The sequence below is a fragment of the Leucoraja erinacea genome, chromosome 26 (assembly GCF_028641065.1).
Source record: "Leucoraja erinacea ecotype New England chromosome 26, Leri_hhj_1, whole genome shotgun sequence".
Classification (NCBI taxonomy): Eukaryota; Metazoa; Chordata; class Chondrichthyes; order Rajiformes; family Rajidae; genus Leucoraja; species Leucoraja erinaceus.
Genome location: NC_073402.1, coordinates 20,777,183 through 20,792,870, shown reverse-complemented (window position 1 = coordinate 20,792,870; position 15,688 = coordinate 20,777,183). Strand labels below are relative to the sequence as shown.

Sequence of the window (15,688 nt, the reverse complement as noted above, 5' to 3'; positions counted from 1 at the left end):
AGAACTTTGTTTTTTTGTTTCATTGAATGGGTACAAGCAACTGCAGAGATACTTGCTGTATCACAGGCCGCCCCCAGGATACAACAGGGTTCCATTCCTGAGAACTGTTCGTAAATCAGAAAGGAACAAAAACAGTGTGTGGGAGAGTTTCAGCTGTGAGAGGAGAGAGGGCAGGCCCAGGCAGAGCAGCCGCCAACCTGCCTCAATGACTCAGTCTGTGAGTCTGCTCAGAGCTCCCAGCTCTGCTTAGCATTGACCCAGCCGTTGATCGTTGAGGCTCAGTGGAGAGAGATGGCACATGGAAATGCTCTGTTCCCATCCAGCATTGGATGTCTGCAGCTCTGCAGGAGCTGGCAAATAAATTCCTATTCAGCCCAGATGCTCATTCATATGTACAAGACATCCTTAAGATGAGCATTCACAACCTGGGGAGACTTGAGGGACCAGGTGACCTACTCCTGCTCTTATATCCTTGTGTGTGACATTTTGGACTAAGCCTTTATCACAAGACGCAAAGAATCTTTGAAAGCCATTTAAACTATACCCCTGTCCTAACCAATGTTAACAATTATAAATGTTTCTGAATGCCTCTGCTCTTTGGAATATCTCTAATGTTTGAAAAGAATTTGCAAAATATTAAAAATAATTAAGTGCAAAACAAACAAAAACTAAAACATTTACAATCACCTGAGGACACTTAAAAATAACTCACTGAACCAAATTCATTTCTCTATAGCCAATCCATTCCATTCCATGTGTTCAAGAGAGAGTTAGATAGAGCTCGTAGGGCTAGCGGAATCAAGGGATATGGAGAAAAAGCAGGAACGGAAAACTGATTTTGGATGATCATATTGAATGGCAATGCAGGCTTCATGGAGCCAAATGGCCAACTCTTGCACCTATTATTTATGAATATGAATATGAATTCATCTTCATATGAATGGATGAGCTGTTCCTGGTTTAGGTTTAACTTAGGTTTTCTGGTTAAATTCTTCAGTGTAATTGCAGCAACTTCAGTCTCTGGTGTTGGGTTCCATGAGAGTAACTCATCATGTTTGGCATAGGGTGATGAGTAGGTTCACTTCCAAATGGGAATCCCAAAATTGATGGTGCTTATGTGAGGGAATTGTTTGACGTACTCTAAGAAGAGGCAGGCCTAGCTTGGGCCCATGCGCGTGCCCATAGCTACGCCTTGGATTTGGAGGAAATTCCAATTTTAGGTAGTTCCTGCTTTCTCCTTGTTTCCCCTCCCCTTCCCAGCTCTCCCACAGCCCATTGTCTCCGCCCCTTCCTTTCTTCTTCATGCCCCACCCCACCCCGCCACCTCCACATCAGTCTGAAGAAGGTCTCGACCCAAAATGTCGCCCATTTCCTTTGCTCCATAGATGCTGCCTCACCCGCTGAGTTTCTCCAGCATTTTTGTCTATTTATTTGCTATTTATTTGCCCAGACCTGAACTCAGTGTTGCTGGCATAGGCTGCTTCTTTTGCTGGTGTGTTACAAGTGCAATTGAACATTATACAATCTTCACCCAGAATCCCCAGGCAACAATGAAGCTCTTCCATTCCTATGTATTTCAAAGATTCCTAGGCACTGCTCCAGCTTGATCTTCCGCAGCTCCCTGCCGTGTTGTTCCAGGACAACTCCATTTTCACCGACCCTTGGGAATCCATCTTATTGCTCTTCCAGTGATGGAATTAACTTCAAAGATTAGGCTGAACGTACAACTTTCCGCGTTCCATGAGGCGTGAAGACGAAGAACAAAACTGCACTGGCAAGAGAAAGAGAACAACCCCGCAAATATAGTTCCACATCTCTGTGACGGGTCGAAGAATCACTTGCAAAACCGCATTACCGTTGTGAATTTGCGGGTCTTTTCCAGAAGAACAGTTCTTTAGTAAACTAAATTTCCAATAACTCTGTAGGTGGGTAATCCAAGAGATGTAGTTAGGAGCTGTGTGCTGCTCTGTGTGGAGTCTGTGCACACTTTGAAGTTCTGGTTTCCTACCACATCTCAAATACATGCCGGTTGGTAGGTTAATTGGCTTCTATAAATGATCCTCCATTGTGAGTGGAGGGTGGGAAAGTTGATGTGCTTCTGAAAAATAATAATTTACATGGTGATATTTCAGGAATATGGATGATGGGACTAAACTGGGAGCCAGCATAGAATTGATGGGCCAAATGGTCTCCTATTTTGAAAGAAAATACTTTAAATGAAAGATAATATAATGCAGGACACTGTACTACAGTTGCCATATTTGGTGCTGGAATTGCCATTAATAAACACAATCTTTTTCCTTTCTGCAAGGTATGACGTACCACAGGAGCGCTTTCCCTCTGAATTTTGATGTCACACTTTGGCAAAGCTATTTGACATTGCCTCCCAAACAGGCAATCTCTTCTACCAAGAACAACAACAACAGACACATGGTATTACAACCGCCTTGACTATCCCCCTCCAAACCACACATCATTGTGTCGCGGAAGTATACCGCAGTTCTTTGATTGTCACTGGAACTCCCTCCACAACTGCACTGTGGGTGTAGCTTCAAGGAAATGATTACTCACATTCGTGGATCCAACCTACTGAATGGCAATCAGGGATGCACAATAAATACTGGCCTTGGCATTGTATCCCATATACAAATAACAATAGCTGCTTATCTTTTATATTTTGCAAACAAAATAATGGACGTGGATTATATCTGGGACACAGAGTCACAGAGTCATACTTGCCCATGCCCGTACCTCATCTACGTGTCCCACCTGACTATGTTTGACCCATATTCCTCTAAACCTTTCCTATCACATCTTAATGAGAAATGATTTTGAAGAACAATTTTATTTCTATATACTTGAACATATCAACCTTTTTCCATCCAAGATATCATCAAAAGCATTGCACCAACTGTTGGAGTACTGTCCCAAAGAACTCTTCAACCTTTAAATTTGTGATAAAGATGCTTAACATTTCCTTTGAACCACTGGAGCCTGCAGATGGAACACCAGTAGTATTTCATTTGAAGGTTATTTGCATCTACTTGGCTGATAGTTTGGTCTCTGCAGTAATAAGATTTTAGAAATCCTGCCTCTCCAAAAAAACGCAACCAGGTTCTCGTTTTGTTCAAATTAATGTCCTTGTTCAGAACAAGCAAAAGGGAAAGTTGTACGAATTTTCTTTAAAGGAATATCAGCAGTATTATTTAAATCAGAAAATAAATAAATAATGATTCAAAACTTTCCAGGAAATTCTAAAAGGAAGCATATGGTGTTCTATTTACGATAATACTTTACGGAAATTCTTGGATGTAGGTAACATTCCAGTATTGTTGACATGTGTTATTTTGGCGTGATAGGAAGCTGCTTGTTAGGCATGCTCCAGTTCCTACCTTAGTGTCTAAAACCGCTCCTCTTGTTCACAACCATTATCTTTCTCCCCAATACGGTTAGAAAGCAGGAACGGTGTACTGATTTTGGCCATGATCATATTGAATGGCGGTGCTGGCTCAAAGGGCTGAATGGCCTACTCCTGCACATATTTTTTTCTATGTTTCTATGTTTCTGTTGATGCAGCAGCCAACTTCAAATTCAGCAATCCTTGATGTGCTTCATGGAAAGCAGTTTCCATATCCTTTAATCCCGGGCTGCTTAAACTGTTGTAACCTTTGCAATTGCCAATCATATCTATAATAAAAGGGGAAATTAGTCATGGTAAGAAAATACATCCGTCTACTTTGATTAAGTATGCTTATCAAAATCCCAGCAGTGACAGTAACCCGCCTTGCTCCCTGTAATTACTGTACTACTGTAGCCGGGTTATTATTCCGAGTCGTAAACAATGATCTTGAGCTGAATCACATTGCTTAATTATTTGCTCAAAATGAAAACTATAGAACATTAAAGCACAGAACTTAAACAATAGGTTTATTAAAAAATCTTGAAAGATAAGTATGCAATTCATTATTGCAGCAAACAAATTAAAGACAAAAATGAACAGTAAATGTAATGCGTATAAAGGAACTGCAGATGCCGGTGTACACCGAAGATAAACACAAAATGCTGGAGTAACTCAGCAGGACAGGCAGCATCTCTGGAGAGAAGGAATGGGTGATGTTTCGGGGTCGAGACCCTTCTGGAAGGGACTCAACCCGAAACATCACTCATTCCAACTCCCCAGAGATGCTGCCTGGCCCGCTGAGTTTCTCCAGCATTTTGTGTCCATAATAAGTGTAATGCACTTGCTGAAAGGAAATATATTATTACTGCGCCAAGATGTTACATTTTTCTATTGTTATTTGTTCAACCTGTGCTTACGTATGACCAAAGTGGAATAATCTTGTCACAGAGAGGGAAACTAGAAACCGGTGTAAAGATTTATCTAAAGGACACTGCTACAATGATGCACCAGATTTTTTCACATAATGTGATGTATATAATTTATTAAATGGCTATCTTAAACAATCCTAATGGAAATTGCTTTCCTACACAATCCCATTTAGCAAACACAATACAGGAATAAAGTGAATCTAAACTCCTAAAAGAGAAAGATAGATCATCACCTGGGTACTCCATTCTGATTACGTTTTAGTCCACCTTTTAGATTATATAATAATGAACAGCAGATGTTGGCTTACCAAACAAAGACACAAAATACTGGAGAAACTCAGTGGGTCAGGCGGCATCCCTGGAGAACATGTTTCGGTTCAGGACCCTTCTTCAGTCAATGTTTAGATTTTTTTATTTAGATTGTGTATTTGTTTCAAATGTACAATGATGGCTATTATTCTTCTTGCATTCATAATTTTTCACAAACTTTATTCAAAGCCTAACCAAGAAATGTTCAAGAAACCATTGCAAGTCCAAACAAGAAACTAACTTTTATGCATAAACACAAAAACTTTTATTTCAGAGAGTGGTGAATCTCTGGAATTCTCTGCCACAGAAGGTAGTTGACGCCAGTTCATTGGCTATATTTAAGAGGGAGTTAGATGTGGCCCTTGTGGCTAAGGGGATCAGGGGGTATGGAGAGAAGGCAGGTACGAGATACTGAGTTGGATGATCAGCCATGATCATATTGAATGGCGGTGCAAGCTCGAAGGGCCGAATGGCCTACTCCTGCACCTATTTTCTATGTGTCTTCTATGTTTTATTTACCTCAGTCTTATTTGTGATGTGGTATTTTCCCTTTATATGTATAATTTTGCAAATGGCAGAGCAGATTTGGATAATGATTAGATGACATGGTCAGAGTTAATCAGTGTAGAATTATTTGAAACACCAGAGATCCTCGAAATGGTTCTGGCCATTTCGCTTTGGGGCCACCTGCCTACCTGGTCACTATCTGGTAACTCCTAATGGTGTAGGAAGGAACTGCAGACGCTGGTTTAAACTGAAGATAGACACGAGAAGCTGGAGTAACTCAGCGGGTCAGGCAGCATCTCTGGATAAAAGGAATAGGTGATTAGAGTGGTAGAGTCCGAAGAAGGGTCTCAAACAGAAACATCACCCATTCCTTTTCTCCAGAGATGCTGCCTGAGCTACTGAGTTACTCCAGCTTTTTACGTCTAACTCCTAATGATGGTCCAGGATACAACGTGAAGATGAAATAGTCACCTTCCATATTTCCAGTGTTTAAGCAGGTTGTTAATAATAATAATAATAATAATAATAATAATAAAGTTTATTTATATAGCACATTTATAGTCAATTTTCATTGACCCCAAAGTGCTTTACATAATTTAAAAATCAGTTCCATACAAAGCATAAAGATGGGTTAACAAAATAATAAAATGCATAAACAGGACACAACATGTAACATAAACATCCACCACGGCATTCATCACTGTGGTGGAAGGCACAAAAAATTTTGGCCGTCCTCCTCCATTTCCCCCCCCCCCCCGTGGACAAGACCAGAGTCCAGAGTCCAGTCCAGGATCGGTCTTTCCTCACCGGAGACCGCGGCTTCAAGATTGTGTAGGCCGCAGGCCAGCGGTTGAGATTAACACTCATTGTGGAGATTCTTCCCATAAAATAGATACCAATACCAATGTCAAGTGGTGTTTGTGGAGTTACATACGAAGAAGAAGCTAATGAACACATTGTTGAGGGAAAATAAAATCACAGAGTATTAGAACTCCCATTCCTATTTCAAGTGGAATGTAAAAGATTCAGGTACAGAAGTCTATATTGTTTGCGGTAAAGGTATCAAAGGTAAAGGTAAAGAAGGTATAGAAGTGTGAAAAGGCACACCTCCAGATTCAGGGATAGTTTCGTCCAAGGTGTTATCAGGCAACTGAACCATGATCCTACCAACAACTAGAGAGCAGTCTTGAACTACTATCTGCCTCATTGATCTTTGATTGGACTTTATCAGCTTTATCTTGCACTATTCACATTCTCCCCTTTATCCTGTATCTATACACTGTGAATGGCTCAAATGTAATCATGCATTGACTTTCCGCTGACTGGTTAGCACGCAACAAAAGCTTTTCACTGTACCTCGGTACACCAGACAATAAACTAAACTCAACGAAACTGTCTTCCAAATGATCATCGAGGGAAGATGTTGGAGGGCAGTGGAGAAGCAGCCAGTGGATGCCCACAGTGTGGTGATGACAGAGGCTGCTCCGTTGGACTTCCCTTTCTTCTGACATCAAACAGCAGCATTATGATGATAGGGGGCTTGCTCTCCACCCTGGGGATAGTATCTGAAGATAATACAAAAACATTAAAATAAAATAAAATGTGGGCGTTATGGTGGCACAGCAGTAGAGTTGCTGCCTTACAGTGTCAGAGACCTGAGTTCGATCCTGACCATGGGTGTTTTCTGTATGGAGTTTTATACATTCTCCTTGTGACAGCATGGGTTTTCTCCAGGTGCTCCAGTTTCCTCCCACACTCCACAGATGTACAGGTTTGCAGGTTAATTGCCTCTAGTGTGTAGGATAGTGCAACTGTACAGGGAGATCGCTGGCCAGCGCAGACTCAGTGAGCCGAACGGCCTGTTTTCATGCTGTGTGTCTAATGTCTAAATATCTATTTTTCTTACTGTCAGTTCCTCGAGCAGAAGGGAACTGTACACACCTTACAACATTTTCTTTTTTCAAGTAATGCGATGCATATAATTTATTAAATAAGATGTCTTAAACAATCCTAATGGAAATTGCTTTCCCACACAAAACTATTTAGCAAACACAATGCAGGAATCAGTAAACTCCTGAAAGGCAAAGATAGATCTTCTTCTTGCATATGGCGTGCACAGCCTAAAGTTGTAGGACAACTTGTTCTGTTTGATCTTATTTGATTGTGCACGCCGGGTTGATTGCATTCGTCGAAACAGGGCGGACCACGTGAAGGTTGCAATCTCCCACCCCGCAAAGATAGATCATACCTGGGTACTCCATTCTGGTGAAGTTTTAGTCCACCGTTTAGATTATGTAATAACAAGTAACAGCAGATGCTGGTTTACCAAAGAAAGACACAAAATACTGGAGAAGCACAGCAGGTCAAGCAGCATTTCAGGGCTTAAATCAGGGATAGCGAATTATTGGGCGGGAAGACCAATAGTTTGCAGAAATCACTGACCAGTGCCCGAAGGCTCTGTAAATCCAATCCATGTGAGGAAAAAAGTCGTATTAATTGGTTGCTCGATAGATTTGGAAATGCATCCTTAAGACCAAGCAACCAATTTGCTGCATTTTGTGCCACTTCACTGCTTATGCACAGATGGATATCTCAAGCAGATTGTGGAAGGTCTGCTGAGAATCTCTCCAGCTAAGCAAGCCAAATGTAGCAAGCATATGCTAATATATAGAAAGCACTCGAACATGCAGACTGCAAGGTCCCAGGCTTGATCTCTGGTTTGTGCCGATTCGTTTTGCCGCCCTTAAATGCCTGGTTTTAACAGGATTGAAAATAAAATCCCAGCTAGATTTTGCCGTCCAGTGACATGTCTATCGAGCGTGTAAGAGTGAAGTGCAGAAGACTGCCTGGCTTTGCTGATCATCCACAGCTCGGTTACCTGCTGCTGCATACTGCCAAAACCTACACGTGAAGAAAGGGCAGTTGGCTGATGTGACAGAGAGCTGACTGCAGACATGTGTGAAACTGTAAACCAATGTGAATCAACACATTTAAGAGAGAACATTTCTTTTAGCATTTAAATTATACTTGGGCATGCATAATGCTGGTGGAGGTTTCTAAACTCAAAGCTTAACTGGAGTAATTCGAAACTTGCATTGCTTTCAGTAACTTCCACAAGTAACAGCTGTAAAAAATTAATTTGGCAAGAATAGCCAAAGCAGACTGAGCTCTTTTGCTCAGCAATAATATTATTTAAACCTTTAATATATTGGTACAAGTTTAACTTATTCAACTAATCATTTGTTGATTAGTATGGTTGTCAGGGGTTATGGGGAGAAGGCAGGAGAATGGGGTTGAGAGGGACAGATGGGTCGGCCATGATTGAATGGTGGAGTAGACTTGATGGGCCAAATGGCCTAATTCTGCCCCTATAACTTATGAACAAATCCAAATATTTAATTGAATTGATGATAGAAAGACACAATATGGAGTCTGGCTCTTTGGCCCACTGGCCATCAATCATCCATTCACATTAGCTCTAAGTTATCCCACTTTTACTGCCACTCCCTATTAGGGGCAACTTACAGAGGCCAGTTAACATACAAACCCGCATGTCTTTGCAATGTGGGAGGAAACCAAAGTATCCTGAGAAAAACCACGGCTTAAAGGGAGAACGTGAAAACTCCACACAGTCAGCACCTGAGGTCAGGGTTGAACCTGGGTCTCTGGTGCTCTGAAACAGCAACTCTACCAGCTGTGCCACTCTAATAATTGCAATTATTAATAATAAGCATCTAATATGCTCTTTGTGTCTAGGATAGTATTTTGTGCAGCCTTATAAGTGAAATATTACTTTATTTTATTAAAAAGTTCTATTCATTCCTTTCCTCTTTTTTTTAACCAATTCGCACATTTTCATAAGCAGTATGTTTTTTTTTCAAATCTTTGTCAGTTCCTTTATTTCTCTGTAAATTTATATTGGGAAATCATGTATTTGTTAGAAGAAAACATTTTCACAGCAGGCAATTGCTGCCTCTAATCTAATGCGGTAAAGCGGCCTCTAATCGGAACCGAGCAACTATGCCAGGCGATTGACAGGGATCACAATACCTTTCAGGAGCTTTTCTCAATTATAGGTTTCACTGTGTTCCCCATAAACAAGGGCACAGCGGAATTAATTGTGATCCGAAGACCCTTGGATTTCTGCCCCAAGAGTATTTGTAGCTTTTCAGAAAAATAAATAACTTACCTCACTCCGGACAAGTGGTGTTCTGCAAGTTAATAAGTACAAAGGCAATTGACTGCATTTTCAAGTGTAAAGCTGCTTTAACTGCAGGAATTGCAGGTTTGTTAATCGTCAACTTTAAATGTGCGTTTGGATTTAAGGTGTGGTTGGATTCCTTTATAGATTTTGAATTTTTTCTCTGCTGTTGGGAAAAAGAACAAGAGCTGGACAAGTACATGGATAGGACAGGTTTGAAGGGATATGGGCCAAATACATGTAGGTGGGACTAGTGTAGCTGAGACACGTTGACCGGTGTGGGCAAGTTGGACTGAAGGGCCTGTTTCCACACTGTATCACTCTATATGGCAATAGAAAGTTGTAGAGCCTCCTGAATACCCCAATCCCCCCTTACCATCATCCAAATGTTTCCATTGGTTTCAAGGTGGCCAGTTGAACACCAAATGATGGATTATCTATAACCTAGCTGGTTGGCTACAGCAAATAACTGACCATCAATTAAACTGAAGGCTAGCTTTACAAGTTTTGTTTCTGTGCTTGCACCATTCCATAAAGTTATTCCTCCTCCTTGGAGATAATAACATAAAGTTAAATCTAAAATGAGTCCTGCTGTTGCACATTTCTCAGGATGCAAGGTTATGCAGCTCACTTGGTACTTTGCTGAAGAGTTTGCAAAGCATCGACGGATGGAAGAGCTTGTTTGAAGACCCATTATGAACACTTGGACCAAATGGACTCCTGATTTGCAACATTTGAATTTGAACGTTTAAATTCTCTGGAGATGTTTGCTCTGAGATGTTGCAGAATTCCAGATCCGGATTTACATATACATTGAGACCAAAACTAAAAAGGCACCTTGATCATAGGCAGTTGCATTTCCACTGATATTTTAAATATATAAATTAAGAAAAATCTTTGTGGTTATTATCCTTCCTATGGTTTCAAACTTCCAACTGAGGTTGTGCATTTTTCAAGTCCACTCCGATTGTAAAGTTAAGCATACACCACTAAATATTCCTTCAAGAATTGTTTTTAATATGTGTTATTCGGTGGCACAATTTAATAATATTAATAATAATAATAATAATAAATACTTTATTAATCCCCTTATTCAGGGGAAATTCAGATGTCCTTGCAGCACACTAATAAAAATACAACATAGCATTCAAGAAGTTTAACATTAAAACATAAAAACATCCCCCCACAGTGGTTCCCACTGTGGGGGAAGGCACAAAGTCCAGTCCCCATCCTCTTGTCCACCCAGAGTCGGGCCTATTGAGGCCTCCACAGTCGCCGTTACGGGGCCCGATGTTCCCGGCCGTTCTCGCCGGATGATGGTACTCCGGCGTCGGGAGAACCCTCAGCGGCTTGGGGTGCCAGGAACGGCCGCCTTCTTACCGGAGACCGCGGCTTCACAAGCCAACAGACCGCGCTGGACGAAGCTTCACACACTGGCGATCTCGGCGAGAGATCCCAGGCTCCGGGATGTAAAGTTCAGCGCCGCAGCTGGCCGCTCCACAGAACCGCGGCTCCACGATGTTTTTATCGGCGGTCCCAGCATACTGGAGTTCCAGCGCGGCGACTCAGGCAAGGCATCGCCTGCTCCGCGATAGCGCTCCAGCGCTGTGCCGCCGCCAAAGCCGAGGTTCTGGCCAGGTCCCCTCAGGAAACGTCGCTCCAGGACCCGCTGGTAGGCCGCGAGGACAGGTCGAAGGTGCTGCTCGGAGGAAGGCAGCCTCTCCGACCAGGTAGGGACTTGAAAAAAGCAGTTTCCCCCTTCCCCCCCCACCCCCCCCCACACACAAAAAGATTAGACCCCCCCGACTACACACTTTAACGTACTAAAAATAATAATAAAGAAGTGAAAAAAACGGACAGCTGCAGGACTGGCAGCCGTACAGGACAGCGCCCCCACTCGAAAAATTTCTGCCCATAGTTGGTAAGACTGCCAACTGCCAACCCAAGCGTAGAAAGTAAACACGCATTGCTATTCGGCATCATTTTAAGCCGCGGGGATTATTTTCCTTTTGGAAGATTGCGCTGGATATACTGGCAAACAGCATTTTGCATTACCACAACAATGAGGATTGTGACAGGATTGATCACAGCCAAGAGTGTGAAGTATCGTCTGCCGTTAGAATATCAGAAATGCAGCTGTCATTTATAGAGTGAAGGTGCAATGTATATGCATAGGAAAATGTATTTATTATTTCTGAATTATGCTTGGAACTTAAAAAAAAAGATGCTATCTCCCACCTTGTGAAATTCTTATGCTCCTTCATCATTTGCCAGCTCCAATTTTCAAAAAATTTACTGCCGACATTGTTAGAATCTGGGTAAGAAAATACAGTTCATTATTGTGAGGGATGTTGCCATAAGGAATCTCCTTACATGCATATAACAATATGGCACAGGAATAAACGCTTTGGCCCATAATGTCTGTGCCGGTTGTTGCCTTATTAAAACAAATCTCATCTGCCTTCACGTAGTCTACATCCTTCTATCCTCTGCGTTCACTTTTACATTCTGCAGCACGAGACTAAGGAGAACAGGAACAATTTTGTGAAGGATAGTTGCGTTCTTACAAACGGTGGTGACATCCTTTAAGATGTGCTAAGATCCAGAAGGTCAGTAAAGGTCACTCACAGACGAGCCTAGTTACACATTTTTCCATTTATTTTTGTGAAAGTAAATTTTTCCTTTGCTTAGGGATAATGGAGAGAAGTTGGATGGTGACAGTGATCACAGGAGAACACAATTACAGGTGCACAACCTTTTATCCGGAGTTCCGGAAACCGAAAAGCTCCGAAAACCGGACATTTTTTCCAGGATGTCGTCTGCACACCAAAGCTCGCGTTTGGCGCCAAACTTGACCCGAAACAACCCACGGTCAACCCAGGTCTGTACTACTGTAGCGGCTTCCTCCTCCCCGGAGACCGGGGAGACACTTAAACATCTGTAAGTCATTGCTTAAATGTTAGTCAGTTAGTTTGGAGGGCAAGGGGGGGTGAAGGGGGAAACTTTAATTCTTAGTCCCCTACCTGGTCGGAGAGGCGGGGAGCGGGCAATACCTTACCGGGTCGTCGTGCAGTAAGCTCCGGAGCGCTGTGGCCGCCGACTCCCAGCGGGTGGCGCCGGTTGGAGCTCCGACCCCGGCAACTCTACCGCTGGCTGCGCGGCGCTCCAAATCCAGCGCGGCCCGCGGCCGGACGCCCGCAGCCCCAGCTCCGCGATGTTGGGAGTCAGCGGCCACAGCGCTCCGGAGCTTACCGCACGGCAACCCGGTAAGGCATTGCCCGCTCCCCGCTGGTATCCCGATCAGGTACCATCTCCTGCAGCACATCGAGCTACTGGCCCACATAACTTGTGCAACTTCATTAGTAGGATAAAATGGTTCAATTTACAGGTCTTCTGCCAGCACTTTGCCCCATTATTACTTTAATTATAGTCATAGAGTGATACAGTGTGGAAATAGGCCCTTCGGCCCAACTTGCCCGCACCGACCAATATATCCCAGCTACACTAGTCCCACCTGTCAGCATTTGGTACATATCCCTCCTAACCTGTCCTATCCACTCCTCGCGTCCGTCGTTCCCAGAGCTCCCTCCTCCTCGACTCTCTGGTCTTCAGGACCAAGCTCAGCAACTTCCGAGCTTCCCCCCAGTCCCCCAGCGTAGTATTGGTAGTGTTCACAATGCTTTAATAATGGAGCACCAAAGGAAATGTTGCTCTTTCATAGTTCCGAGCATTGGCTAACTCTTGATTAAAGGCACTTCACTGTAGCCCTGAAGCTTTTAGCTGCATTTTCCAGTTCAAGTGGGGAAAAAAACTTTGGGAGGTGCCCCCTCCTCCCACCCACATTGAAATTTGTAATTAAAAAAACCCATTACTGTCAGATACAGCTGTTACCTGAAATCAGATGATTCAGCAGTGTGTGTGAAGTGAAACTCCTACAGTGTAGAATGGGTGTTAGTGAGTAAGGGGCTTCAGTGAGATGGGATGGATAGAGCAGATCAACATTGGCATCTGATCAAATGTATGATATTGGCGTAAGATAAGTAGCCAATTAGTAAGCAGCTGATGAATCTTTTCTGAGAGATTTCAATTTTATGAGCCATCAGTAAAGATGAGTAGTTTTCAACAGAATGCTGGGAGTTGCTCTAGTAGGTGGCAATATCTATTTTTAGTTTTGAGATACAGGATGAAAACAGGCCCTTCGGCTCATCAAGTCTGCGCTGACCAGCGATCTCCGTACATTAGCACTATCCTACACACTAGAGACAAATTACAATTTTACCAAGCCAACTAACCTACAAAACCTGCACATCTTTGGAGTGTGGGATTAAACTGGAGCACCCGGAGGTCACGGGGAGAATGTATAAACTCGGTAGAGACAAGTGCCCGTAGTCAGGATCGAACCCAGGTCTCTGGCGCTGTAAGGCAGGGACTCTACCACTGTGCTGCCCTACATCCAAGATTTTAAATATTACTAAATTGCTGGCAGGATAACAAAAATACATTAAAAATAAATATTTGTTTAATTCCTTTTTCAGAATGTGTATGTCTCTAATAAGGCATTTATTGCTGGCTCATCTTGCATGCTGATGAGAAGTTGGTGGAGAGACATCTTCACTGAGGTCACTGCAGTCCTTCTGGTGAAGGTATTCCCAGTCTGCTGTTATCCAGGAGTTCCAGGATGGAAGGTAATCTGCAGGTCCTAAAACTCCTGGCCAACAGCACAGTGGGAAAAACAGTCACCAGAAGGACTGCAGTAGCAGCCCAAGAAGACGACTCGCCAACAAATCCATACACCTAGTGCACTCAAGCTTGTTGTAAAGAGATATGGATTTGGGAAGTGCCTAAGTTAATAACTTCAGTGTATTTTACAGATGGTGCATAAAAGATCCAAGACACTGTGGTGGCACAGAATGAATGTTTGGATCAGTTGAAATCAGTGTCTTTTTTGTTCAGGACAGCACTGAATTCCTTGAGGATTGTTGGAGTTGCACTCAACCAGACTTGTAAAGACTATATCATTACTTTGCTGACTTGTAGTGGAATGGGTTTGGGGTATCAGGAGGTGAGTATACCTGGCCTCTGACCAATTCTTGTGGCCATTAACTATTAATGGGGCTGGATCAGTCACATAAATTCTGAAATTCTAGTGGTTCCTCGAGGAAGTTGATGGAGGTGATGGTAATGCCATTGAATGTGAAGGGAGACAGACACAAAATGCAGGAGTAACTCAGCGGGACAGGCTGCATCTCAGGATAGAAGAACCCTTCTGCAGAAGGTGAAGGATAGTTGTTTCAATTGCCTCATATACAGATAGTTTGCCTAATGCCTATACATGGCACAAATATTATTTTCCACTAATCAGCCTAGGTTGTTATCTAGGTCTTGTGTCGTGCAGGCATGGGCTGCCTCATTCTCTCATGGCATGCAGCAAGAAATAAATAGTGTGCAATCAACAGCAAAGCCACACTTAAGTTATGACTTGTAGCAAGATTAATGATGAACAGTTGAAGATGGTGAAGCCCGAGACATGGCCTCGAGTCATTGTTTTTAAACCAGCATCCAGTTTCTTGTTCCTATTGTAGATACCCATGTATGGCTAAGTCAATTCAATTTATGTGACATTATGTACTAGTTAGGTTGATGGGATATAGCAAAGACCACAAGCACAGAAATCCTGCAGAGCAGAGCCAGTTAATCACACAAGCATTATACTTGTGTTAGCCCTCCAATGGAAATTAGTGTAATGGGACCCTCTTGTGGCTAAAGGAATAAACTGCTGCTCAGAACCAATTTGAATTTGGCAGCAATCGTGTACAAGGTCCTGAAAACATATCAATGTTTGGATTAAAGTGATGTGCCCCAGAATAAAGGATTCCATTAAATAATTGGAGTTTCCATTGCAAGCAGGCTTGTGGCAGACTCCAGTAATTGATAGAAAGAAAATGGACAAGCTTCTGAACTGAATTCGATTCTTAGAGTTTATGATTTGCTTTAAAATATCAAAATGTCTTTCATTGCCAAAATTTGTACAGCATTATAATCTGGAACAATAATAGATCAGCTAAATGTTATCTTGGGAAGTTAAATCATCTTAAAAATGAGAATGCAACATTTTTATTCTCACAGAGAGCTTCTAGTGCCATAACAGTCACTTACCACAAATATTTAAAAGGATCCCAACTTGAAATATCACCTGTCCATGTTCTCCAGGGATGCTGCCTATCCCACTGAATTACTCCAGCACTTTGTGTCCTTTTGTGCAAGCCAGCATCTGCAGTTCCTGGTTTCTACAAACATTTACACTGTTGTTTACTCTCCACATTCCTTTCAATTCCCAGAGTT

At 42.5% G+C, this 15,688-nt stretch overlaps 1 protein-coding gene across 1 annotated transcript in view; it reads left to right on the top strand.

Moving 5' to 3' along the window:
• rsrp1 (arginine/serine-rich protein 1) overlaps nt 1-15,688 on the top strand; it is a 238,176-nt gene that overhangs the window by 174,119 nt on the left and 48,369 nt on the right. The window lies entirely within an intron of this gene.